At 39.7% G+C, this 10,821-nt stretch overlaps 1 protein-coding gene across 3 annotated transcripts in view; it reads left to right on the top strand.

Moving 5' to 3' along the window:
• The first annotated feature begins 324 nt into the window (after positions 1-324).
• The window catches only part of RNASE9 (ribonuclease A family member 9 (inactive)), a 73,423-nt gene continuing 62,926 nt past the window's right edge, over positions 325-10,821 (top strand). For all 3 annotated transcript variants that reach the window (XR_006293042.1, XM_043554200.1, XM_043554199.1), the window contains exon 1: positions 325-485. The gene's annotated coding sequence lies outside the window, so the exon portion shown is untranslated. The remainder of the gene's footprint in view (positions 486-10,821) is intronic.

The raw sequence follows: 10,821 nt of genomic DNA, 5'->3' as shown, positions 1-10,821 counted from the left end.
GAATGAAATGAGGGAATAAAGGAGACAGATCCAATCCCAAGGGCCACAGAAGGGAGAGTTGGATAGAGAAAGGAAGCTGGGAATGTAATGATAGAGAGTTTTGAGAAAGGGATACTAAGGGGGGTATGTAGCACAAAAGTAATACCCATCTTGTCTTTAGCCATTCCCTCTGCTTTCCCAACATGAAGGGCACTAAATTCCCTTTAATCAACAATTCTGAAGCGAAACAAGTCCTGACTCCCAAGGCCCAGGGTGATGCTGAAGTAAGGGGAGCCTTTGTGACATCACAGATAAGTCCTCATATGTTTTACTGCCTCGTCATGCTCCCCCACCCCCAACTCACTTCACATCACTGTCCTTATCTACGTGATGAGGAGGCTGGATTAGATCTCGGGGCTCTCTGACTTGGATAGCCATCAGGATCAGTGTGGTGGTGTTCTCTGGTTGCCTGCCCCAAACTACCCGCTCGGCCTCAAGCCAAAGAGGTACAGTGAGGCACGGAGCTGCCCAGCCAGACTTCTTTTCCCAGGATCTCTGAGCAGGAGGGATGTGTGCCACTTCTACATCCAGGTTTTGTGACATGGAACTGGCCTCCTCTGTGCTTTTTTTTTTCTTCCCAACTGCTAGATCCCCAAAATGGACATGAGTGTGACTCACCTTTCATCCCTTAGATGATAATAGTGTTCTAGGAACGTTCTAGGAATGAGCTGAACACCAAAAGGGAAGGAAGGCATGTACCTGAATAACTGTGTGCAGCAGAGATATCTCACCAATCTGGACTGCTTAATTATATGAGAGAGAAATACATATGTATATACATTTTTTACATTTTTATTTATTTATTTAGAGAGAGAGAGAGGGAAAGAGAGAGAATCCCAAGCAGGCTCACCACTGTCAGGGCAGAGCCTGACGCAGGGCTCGAACTCACGAACTGTGAGATCATGACCTGAGCTGAAATCAAGAGTCAGAGGCTTAACTGACTGACTGAGCCACCCAGGTGCCCCAATATGTATATTTTTAAATTCACCATATTTTGTTCCATTAGCCTAGCCTTACCCTAACAAATTTACTAGCCGTAGGAGCTGTTATCAAATACGAATCCCTGGGCCCTGGTCCAGGAGATTTGGGTTCTATAGATCTGGGATACGACTACAGCATACAGGACTTTTACAAGCATTAGGTTTGCGATGTGGTTTGAAGTTTGAACACCACTAGATTAGATGGCTTAAAATCTTTCCTTCTAGTTATAGAACATTCTAATTCTAGTCCCAGTGAGGGGAAAAAAGGTTGCTGCGTATGTGTTCAGAACTTTTGCAGACAACACTGGGGCAAAACAAGTCAGTTTAACTCCGACTGACTCTGAACTTCGTTCGCAGTGTCCCAAACTAGCAAGGCGGCATTGTTGTCTTCAAACTCCCTGGAAGTAAACACACTGCAAGAGGGACTCATGTTTCCAAAAACACGAGAGTGGCTGAGATGTTAGAAGAGGCGTCACACACATGGAATGCATCCTTTTTACTCCGGCAACTAGAGAACTGGCAGACCTTCATGTTTATTAATATGTTAAACTTTTTCAAGATCACATATGATAATTACCACAGGGATGGTTAATAGGTAATAGCAATATTTAATTACCAACTGAGATCTTATAATGTGCCAGGCGCTTGTCTAAAATGTACATATGGTTTCTTTATTCTCAGAGCAACCTCCATGAGGTAGATTATTATTATCCCTGCTTCAATGATGAAGAAAGCATCATTGAAGCATAAAGCATAAAGACTTCAGGAAATATACAAAGTCACACACATAATAAGTGGTCCCCCAGGAACAAACAAGGATGGTCTGATTCCATAAATCAGGTGTTTTTTTTAGTTTTTATTTATTTATTTTTCAATATATGAAATTTATTGTCAAATTGGTTTCCATACAACACCCAGTGCTCATCCCAAAAGGTGCCCTCCTCAATACCCATCACCCACCCTCCCCTCACTCCCACCCCCCATCAACCCTCAGTTTCTTCTCAGTTTTTAAGAGTCTCTTATGCGTTGGCTCTCTCCCACTCTAACCTCTTTTTTTTTTCTTCCCCTCCCCCATGGGTTTCTGTTAAGTTTCTCAGGATCCACGTAAGAGTGAAAATATATGGTATCTGTCTTTCTCTGTATGGCTTATTTCACTTAGCATCACACTCTCCAGTTCCATCCACGTTGCTACAAAGGGCCATATTTCGTTCTTTCTCATTGCCATGTAGTACTCCATTGTGTATATAAACCACAATTTCTTTATCCATTCATCAGTTGATGGACATTTAGGCTCTTTCCATAATTTGGCTATTGTTGAGAGTGCTGCTATAAACATTGGGGTACAAGTGCCCCTATGCATCAGTACTCCTGTATCCCTTGGGTAAATTCCTAGCAGTGCTATTGCTGGGTCATAGGGTAGGTCTATTTTTAACTTTCTGAGGAACCTCCACACTGTTTTCCAGAGTGGCTGCACCAATTTGCATTCCCACCAACAGTGCAAGAGGGTTCCCGTTTCTCCACATCCTCTCCAGCATCTATAGTCTCCTGATCATAAATCAGGTTTTTAATGTTTATTTATTTATTTTTGAGAAAGAGAGAGAACACAAGCAGGGATGGGGTAGAGAGAGTGAGACACAGAATCGGAAGCTGGCTCCAGGATCTGAGCTGTCAGCACAGAGCCTGGCGTGGGGCTCAAACTCATGAACCAAGAGATCATGACCTGAGCTGAAGTTGGAAGCTTAACTGACTGAGCCACCCAGGTGCTCCAATAATTAAATGGTATCTGCCATTATTATTTTCATTATGATTAGATCAGGGCACGGTGTTAAACACACAACTGAAGAAAAGCATTTACTATTGCTGAGAAAGGGTTTCTGTCTTCAATATGTGAAGAGTTCTGTCTATTTAATAAGTTAAAGATGAACATACCTGAAGAAAAATAAACCAGGGACACAGAAAATTAACAAAAGAAATAAATAGTCATTAAACATTTGGAGATCTTTTTTCCCCTTTCTTCTAAAGGTAATATAGATAAAAGCGGTGTGATATCATTGTTTACCTGCCCACTCAACAGAAATAACTTAAAATAATAACATAGTGGTGGCATAGGTACAGGAAAAGGGACAATTCTTGGGCACTCCTGCTGGGAAAACAAATTAGTACATTTGCCATCTCTCTGGAGAACAGATAGAACTAAGCCCTATTCTAGTTTTCAGACTCTCTGCACATTTGGTTTCTTTAGTTCACTGATGACAATCCTCCTTCCTCTTATACATCCTTTAGGTAAGAGACTCAACTCAGTTAATTCTGGCCCTTAGGACTTTGAGTTGGGGATCTCCCCAGGCGCCTGAGTGGACCCTGGGGCTTGTCCTACAGATGGTCAAAGAACAGGGCAGAACCCCAGGCATGAAAGCTCCAGGCTATGCTGCTTGGTTCGCTTTCCTTGCTCTCCCCAGCTCAGGCTGTTCTGAGAACTCCATGTTCTTTCCAGGAACATGGGCTGAGCTTTCAGACCCATCCCATTAAACATGCCTTCTGAGAGCTCTCATGGCCTCAGGAAGTAGGGCCTGTCAGAGGAGGAATCAGCAGGGGTAGGAGCATGAGAGCAAGGTTGAGAGGCTGATCTCTTGGGAGATGCCCACACAAAGAGTCACCTACCTTTACTTTTCCCCTTCTGACACTCACCCCCCCAACCATCCCTTCCTCATCCTACATCCGTATTCTCTTCTCTTGCCCAGACTGTGCCTGCAACACACATCTCCTTTTCGCACCCTGTCGTGGCCTTTTGCTTTCTAGTTTCCTTTTAGGCTTTGCCCCACTTGACTTTATGTGTTCTCCGTGTGTCCTGCATTCATACTCACCCATCAGGTGTAGAGTGACAAGGGTTCTGGAATCAAGTCACCCATAAGACTTAGGCCACTATTCAATCTGTCATGGTTCCAGCCCCTGTGAATCTGGGGCTCATGGAGCACGTGGCTCTGAGTTGCCCAGGTGGAAAAGGACAAGAACAGCGTGAATTGATGAACTCACCCTGGGTACACATCGAGCCTTTTTAGTGGGTGCCTCAGCTAGTCTTCTAGCAACCTCCCAGTCTACTAAATTCCCCTTTGTCTTCCTTTAGAAAACACTGGAATTTCTCAACTATATTTATAAAACTCATTGTAATCATTTTAATAAACAACATATTTTTGTGCCTAACTGCCAGACAATACGGTTAGGGTTGTGAACATCGCTCAGTGTGTGGCAAATTATATTGATGTAAATTTGTTTTTATCACACTTCAACAATCTGTCCATAATTTTTTTTTGTAGTTTTATTTCTCATGTCAGGCAGTCACCTGTCCATAAACTATAAAAGTTTAAAGGCATGTCTATGTAGGCCCAGACTGGTTGAATAGGCATTTGGACCTTGGGGAGAGAAATGTGGTGAGATTACAGTGACGTGGTCCATTACGGGGGCAGAGTAATTAGAGCAGTTAATGAGCAGAAGATATTTATAGGCAAGCAATTGAGAAATTTCCATATGTAAGGCTGTCCATACCAGCTGTTGTGGGGGAAAAAGCATAAATAAATGTACCCTTACTGCACAAGGTATTGAATACAGGACAGTAGAATAACATCTTAAGAGCGAGACATATCTCTTTTGTCTAGGGTGATTAGTGCAGGGACCTGTAAAAGAACTAAAATTTTGAACTTGATGGATGATCCATTCAAATAGCTAAGATTTGGATAGGAGAAAAAAAAGTACTAGAAATGGGAAGTAGCACATAAGTACAAGTAGGTGGAAAGATTGTTATAGACAGAGGAGTATTAGAATAAATAATTTGTATGTTTTTTACCTACAAGATTGTGGTTGCTGAATAATGGTTCCCAAAGATGTCCAGGTCCTAATCCCTAGAACTGGTGAGTGTTACTTTATATAGCAAAAGAGACTTTGCAGATGTGATTAAGTTAAGGATCTTGAGATGTGGATTATCTGGGTTGCTCCTGAGTACAGTTGTAAGTGCCCCTGTAAGAGGAACCTGCGGAGATTTGACTACATCAGATGAAGGCAATTTGACTGAAGCAGGACAATTGCAGAGCACTTACATGAGCTTGCAGTTGGGAAAGTCATCTAACACAAAGCCTATTTTATAAGAAAATGTTGAATATCTCATGAAATTTATTGAATACTGTACTGAAAGTGAAAACAGCATGCTTGGATGGGTACAGAATGCCCAGCATCACAAGAGTATATCGCATATCGCTAGGCAGACCAGGAAAAGGTCCAAATTCAAAATTCAAAGTAGTTTCTACTGAATATGTATTGCTTTCACATCATCACAAAGTCAAAAAAATCATGAAGCCAAACCATCACAAGACACAAAATAGATGAATAGTTGTCTAGGACTGGCGGGAGAATGGGGAGTGATGGAGGTGCACACGAGGGATCTTTGAGGGTGATGGGAATGTCCTGAGAGTGGATTATGAGACAATGGCACACCTCTAAGTTTACTAAAAATCACAGAATCGTGCATTTTAAGGGAGTGACTTTTATGTTATGTGAACTATACTTCAATAAAACTGCTAAGGAAAAACCCAAGGAATTTATTGTTGACACATTTTCCTGATCTCCTTCATCCATCCTAATAGCAAGTCCTGTGATTTTTACCTCCATTTTGTTCTGCCCAATATTTTTTAGATTTTCTTTACTTATTTTGAGAGAGAGAGCATGTGTGCATGCAGAGGAGGGGTAGAGAGAGAGGGAGAGAGAGAATCCCAAGCAGGCTCTGTGCTGACAACAGGGCTCGATCTCACGACTATGAGATCATGACCTGAGCCAATATCGAGAGTTGGGTGCTTAACCGACTGAGCCACGCAGGTGCCTCTGTTCTGCCCAGTTTTTGTTTAAGATATTCCCAATAATTGCCTATCTGATTTCTTCTGGCACACCCTTGTGCCTGCCTAGCTGTTCTCTAGTGTGCAAACACAATTTTCTGCTAAAAATATAAATCTGTTCATGTCTACTTAAGTTGGGATTCTTTTCAGATGACATCTGGCCATTTACAAACACTCTACTTATTTTCTGTTGGGTGGCTGCTTTTTTTCTTTTAAACAAATAGGAAGTAATTTTCTTTATATACTACAGACATGGCAGGATAATTTATTAAGACACTTATTTGTTTATTTATTTATTTTTTTTGGTCCTTCTCTATGAGACAAAACCAATATAATCACTTTTCTCTTTTCCATTACCAAAAAAGGCAAGTTTTTGTAAATAAACCTTGTGGGTTATTAACATCTTTTGTATTTCAGGCCAGGTAACAGCAGTGAATAGTAATGAAGAGTGTGCTAGTCTCCCAGAGATTAATTTGAGTGTTAGGCCCCATGAAGAAAGTATGGCCAAGAGTGAAAGTGGATAGAAAGGAGAATTATCTTTGGGGATGGTTTATTTCCTGCAACTGGAAGAAAGTAGTGACCCAGTATTCATACAGCCCCCAAATGAGGAGATGTGAGTTGGCTGGATTCTAAGTTCAGAGGTGGCGTGTGGATTTTTTTTTCTTGTGCACTCTCAGGAGGATTCTTATTATATAAATGAACCAAACATAGCCACTGTATATAGGCCCTATGTTTACTTCTTTATAGCAAGTGGGATTCATAGGCTTAAAAGGTCACCAGTGTCAAATTCAAATTTTTACCCATCTGGTTGTCTTAAATGTCACCTTGGTAAGCATATTTTTTGCCTTTTAGAGCATGTATGCTTTGCATACCAATAAAACTACACCCAACATCTGCAAGCCACAGGGTAAAATAAGCCCTCTAGCTATAAAACCACAGCAGCAACAACAACAACAACGCACAAGCTGCTGCTGCCCTTTGGAGCTCAAAGACTCCCCTTCATTCTGCAGAGCGCCATCTTTTAGACACATAAGCCCCCCTCTTAATTCCCTCTCCCCTGGGAGTTTTCTTGCCCCCCCCCCCCCCGCCCCAGCCGGCTTCCCTGCCCTGGCCTTAAGGATGGTGCCTCACCACCACCACATGGTGATGGTGGTCTCTGGGTGGTCTCCTGCTGCGAGGGACCTCACCCACACACCCACTTGCCAAGCGGCACCCAGATAAAGCTTGTGTGCTACTGCCACACTGTGGTCGTATCTTTTTCTTTCATCAGTCCCCAGATTCCTCAGACTATAGTTCTCATCTTCATGCGGTGATCCTTGTTCCAACACTGCAGCCTCTGCCCAAGACTTTGTTTTTTTTCTCCCTGGCGACGGAATTCTACGGGTGTGGCAAGTGGTAAGCCAATCGCCACTAAGACTTGTTATATTTCTTCACATTTTAACTTTTTATTTTTTAAAATTTTTTAATGTTTTTATTTTTGAGAGAGAGAGAGAGAGAGGGACAGAGCGTGAGAAGGGGAGGGGCAGAGAGAGAGGGAGACACAGAATTTGAAGCAGACTCCAGGCTCTGAGCTGTCAGCACAGAGCCCCATGCGGGGCCAAACCCACAAACCGGGAGATCATGACATGAGCCAAAGTCGGATGCTTAACCGACTGAGCCACCCAGGTGCCCCACATTTTAACTTTTTAACACAGTTTTATTGAGATGTAATTGACATATGATAAACTGCACATATTTGAATTGTCTAATTTCGTAAGTTTTGACATATGTCTATGCCCATTAAATCATATCCAACATTTACCAAATTTCATGCCCTTTAGTTATTCCTTCTTCTCACCTTCCCTACCCCCAATCCCCAAGCAACTACTGATCTGCTTTCTTTTCACTACAGATTAATTTCCATTTTCTAGAGTTTTATAGAAACGGAATCATACACTATGTACTATCTTTTGTTTGGCTTCTTTAACTCAATTTAATTATTTTGAGATTCATCTATGCTGTTGTGTGTATCAATAGCTCATTCCTTTTTCTTGCTGGGTGGCATTTCATTAAATGGATATACTACAATTCATTTATCCATTTACCTAATGGTAGAAATTTGAGTTGGTTCTAGTTTTTGGTGATTGCAAATAAAGCTGCTGTGAACGTTCATGTAAAAGTCTTTGTGTGACCATACATTTCTTTTTCTCTGGAGTAAAACCTACTAGGGGAATGGCTGGCTCAAATGGTGGATGTGTATTTACCTTTCTAAAAACCTACTGAGCTGTTTCCAAATTTGTTTGTATCATTTTATATTGTCACCAGCACTATTAGGAGAAATCCAGTTCACCAACATTCTTACTGACACTTGGTAAAGTCAGTCATTTTCTTTTTTTTTTTTCTCAACGTTTTTTAATTTTTTTAATTTTATTTTTGGGACAGAGAGAGACAGAGCATGAACGGGGGAGGGGCAGAGAGAGAGGGAGACACAGAATCGGAAACAGGTTCCAGGCTCCGAGCCATCAGCCCAGAGCCTGATGCGGGGCTCGAACTCCCGGACCGCGAGATCGTGACCTGGCTGAAGTCGGACGCTTAACCGACTGCGCCACCCAGGCGCCCCAATTTCATTGTAACCATTCTAGTAGATGTCTGGTGGTATCTCATTGTGGTTTTAAGTAGCATTTCCTTGAACATTAAGGATATTGAACAACTTTTTCATGTGCTTATTTGTTTGCCATCCATATATCTTCTTTTCTGAAGTGCCTGTTAAAACATTTTCCTATTTTTTTTATTGGATTATTTGCATTTTCATTGTTGCATATTCTGGATGCAAGTCCTTTATATATATATATATATATATATATATATATATGTATATATATATATATGTGTGTGTGTGTGTGTATATATAATGCAAATATATATGCATTCATATATATATTATAATGCATATATATGTACATTTGTATATATATTATAATGCATATATGTGTGCATTTGTATACAATGCATATATATGGATTCATATATATTACAATGCATATATATTATAATGCACATATATGTGCATTCATATATATTGTAATGTGTATATATGTACATTCATATATATATTATAATGCATATATGTGCATTCATATATATTATAATGCATATATATATGCATTGCATCTAGTATGGATGTGTAGTGTTTATCAGTTTTCTCTTCAATACTGCTTTAACAGCATCCCACAAATTTTGCTATGCTATGTGATTCTTTTCAACAGTAGTCAGATCAAAATATTTTCTAATTTCCATTTTGATTTTTTGTTTGTCCCATGGATTATTTAGAATCGGTTTGTTTAGCTTCCGTATATTTTGAGATTTTTGAGAGGTCTTTCTCTTATTCATTTATAATTTCCTTCCAATGTCAGAGAATATATTTTGTTTAACTTGGATCCTTTTGAGGTTATTAAGACTTGTTTCACGGCAGAAAATTTGGTGTATCCTGGTAAGTGTTCTGCAGGAGCTTGAAAAAATATGTATTTGCTTTTGTTGTATGGAATGTTCTATAAATGTAACTGGGGGTAAATTGGTTGTTAATTTGGTTCAAGTCCTCAATATTCTTGCTGATTTCCTGCCTACTTGACCTATCAGCTATTAAGAAATGGATATGGAAGCTCAAACTGTAATATATGGATTTCACTTCTCCTTATAGTTCTTTCTGTATTTGCATCTTGTAATTTGAAGACCAATTTTTAGGGGCATAAAAATTTAGGATTGTTACGTCCTGTTGATTAATCGAACCTCATATTTGGAAATGACCCTCATTAGCCTTGGTAATATTCTTTGTTTTGAAATCTGCTTTATCTGATATTACTATAGCACTCCAGCTTTCTTTTGATGAACACTAGCATGATACATGTTTCTACATCCTTTATTGTTACCTTCTTTATGTGTCTTCATATAAAGTGTATTTCTTGTAGACAGTATATAATGAATCTTGTTTTGTTTTTTAAAATCCCAGTCTATCATTAGCTTTTAATTGGTATGCTAAGACCATTTACATTTAATGAGATTATTGATACAGTTAGTTGGAGTCTAACTCCTGCTATTAGTTCTATTTGTCCCTTCCATTTTTTCTTCCCTTTTTCTGATTTTGGGGCCTTCACTTGATTTATGAATTTTTTTATGATTCCACCTTTATCTCCTTTGTTGACTTTTTAACTACAGATCTTTGTTTTAATTCAGTGGTTTCATTAGGATATACAGTATATATCTATAACTTATAGCTTACTTTCAACTGATACTGTACTACTTCACTCAGTATAAAAACCTTATGCTAGTATACTTGGATTCCTCTCAGATTCTATGCTATTTTCATGCATTTTACTTTGGAATATGGTATAAATCCCATTATACATTGCTACTAGTTTTGGTTAGTCTGTTTTATTTTAAATAAATTTAAATTAAAAAAAAAAAAAAGCAGGGCACCTGGGTGGCTCAGTCCGTTGAGCGTCTGACTTAGGCTCAGGTCATGATCTCATAGTTCGTGAGTTCAAACCCCACGTCGAGCTCTGTGCTAACAGCTCAGAGCCTGGAGCCTGCTTCCGAATTCTGTGTCTCCCTCTCTCTCTGCCCTTCCCCCACTCACACTTTATCTCTCTCTCTCAAAAATAAATAAACATTAAAAAATAATAACAAAAAAATCATATGTATTTGCCCATTTAATTACCATTTATAATGTTCTTCATTCAAAAATAAATAAATATTGGCCTTTTGTAGCAACGTGGATGGAACTGGAGAGTGTGATGCTAAGTGAAATAAGCCATACAGAGAAAGACAGATACCATATGGTTTCACTTTTATGTGGATCCTGAGAAACTTAACAGGAACCCATGGGGGAGGGGAAGGAAAAAAAAAAAAGAGGTTAGAATGGGAGAGAGCCAACGCATAAGAGACTCTTA

This window comes from Prionailurus bengalensis, chromosome B3, assembly GCF_016509475.1.
Source record: "Prionailurus bengalensis isolate Pbe53 chromosome B3, Fcat_Pben_1.1_paternal_pri, whole genome shotgun sequence".
Taxonomy (NCBI): Eukaryota; Metazoa; Chordata; class Mammalia; order Carnivora; family Felidae; genus Prionailurus; species Prionailurus bengalensis.
The sequence above is the reverse complement of the archived record's forward strand: the minus strand, read 5'-3'. Positions and strand labels throughout refer to the sequence as shown.